The following is a 1,453-nucleotide window of genomic DNA, read 5'->3' as shown; positions in this document are numbered from 1 at the left end:
GGTCTGGACCACTCGTGAATTTTGTTCGTATCTGAAAAAAATCTCAGAATACATTGGTGAATGCCACAAATTCTCCTAAATCACTCGTACGCACAACTTAAGAACAAATCTGTGCGTACGAACGGTTCTTGCATGAGGCTCATTGTTCTGATGAAGAATCCAGATCAGCTGAAGCCTAAAGTCATGAACAGATGGCCTGACATTCTCCTTCAGGATCTTCTTGGTGGAGAGCAGAATTTATGGYCCCATCAGTTACAGCAAGTCGTCCAGGTCCCAGACCACCACAATCCCACCTCCGTGTTTGACTGTTTTACTCATACTAGGGTTGGGCGTTATTGATTTCATACCGACATATTCTATGTAGAAATACTGTAGGGTATTACTGGGGTGGGGCATGTCTGTGACATGTTGCGTTATCTACAAAATGTTGAGTAGGTCACCTCGTTCTTCTTCATTGAAACGTTTGGACTGTTTTTCAAGAGAATATTTTTATTTTATTTTTTTCTTCCTGTAGAGCTTTTGGTAATTGTCAGATGACTTTGGGCCTCAGTCAAAAAGGAGGTTGGGGGGTATTTGTTTTCACCTCGAGAGAGGTATGACACTGACTAGATTGCAGTGTTTTTTCCATGAGACTGCTGTGTTTCCTGCTTCCTGACGCTGCAACATGCTTTAAACAGGACGGTCATGTTCAGGAAAAGAGTGACATATACTTTATAAAAACTCCAGCTTTATTTAGCCTGTCTTTATGATTTAAAAACTAGGTTAAAGATTGAAGTCTATTTTTGACACAAACTGAAACAGACTTTCAGAGTTGGTGCATCTTTCTGGCCAGAGTGGTTTAAATAGGTCACGTGACTAGGCTCCAGAGGGTTAATATACCGTTACAATTTTTGAATAGTCACCATGTCTCAGTATACTGTCATACCACCAAGTCTAACTCGCACCTTTCAGAAAGTTCCATGTTTAATCATGTGAAAATGTAATCTGAACCTTTGAGTTATTTTTTCTTCTTTTCAGCTGTGGTTTTGTTCTTTTCTCCCAATGAGGCCATTTTCACTCTTCGTCTCTTTCTTATTGTTGAATCTTGAACCTTTGCTGAGGCAGGGGAAGCCTGCAGGGCTGTAGATGTTGGTCTGGGGTTTTTGGGACCTCCTAGATGAGTCGTTGATGAGGTCTTGGAGTCATTTTAGGAAGGTTTTCTTCATTAGTGAGTGTTTCTGTGTTCCACAGGTCTGGCTTTAATCAGGCAGTAAAACTCCCTAAAAAATCACATTCTTTTAAATTTCATTTATTCGTTTCATATAAAAATAAAAATTTTATACACAATAAAGAAAATAAATCACACTTGAAATGAAAAAAGGCAGAAAGAAGAAAAAAATCTTATATCTGTCCCTTTTTTCCTAAATTAATTTCAAACAATAATAATAAAAAAACAAAACAAAATAAAAGCTTC

At 38.1% G+C, this 1,453-nt stretch overlaps 1 protein-coding gene across 2 annotated transcripts in view; it reads left to right on the top strand.

The window, feature by feature from the left end:
- The window catches only part of dus1l (dihydrouridine synthase 1-like (S. cerevisiae)), a 17,809-nt gene that overhangs the window by 5,653 nt on the left and 10,703 nt on the right, over positions 1-1,453 (top strand). The gene's annotated exons all lie outside the window — the stretch shown is intronic.

Source organism: Austrofundulus limnaeus, unplaced genomic scaffold (genome assembly GCF_001266775.1).
Source record: "Austrofundulus limnaeus strain Quisiro unplaced genomic scaffold, Austrofundulus_limnaeus-1.0 Scaffold417, whole genome shotgun sequence".
Taxonomy (NCBI): domain Eukaryota; kingdom Metazoa; phylum Chordata; class Actinopteri; order Cyprinodontiformes; family Rivulidae; genus Austrofundulus; species Austrofundulus limnaeus.
This window is presented reverse-complemented; position numbering and strand designations above follow the sequence as displayed.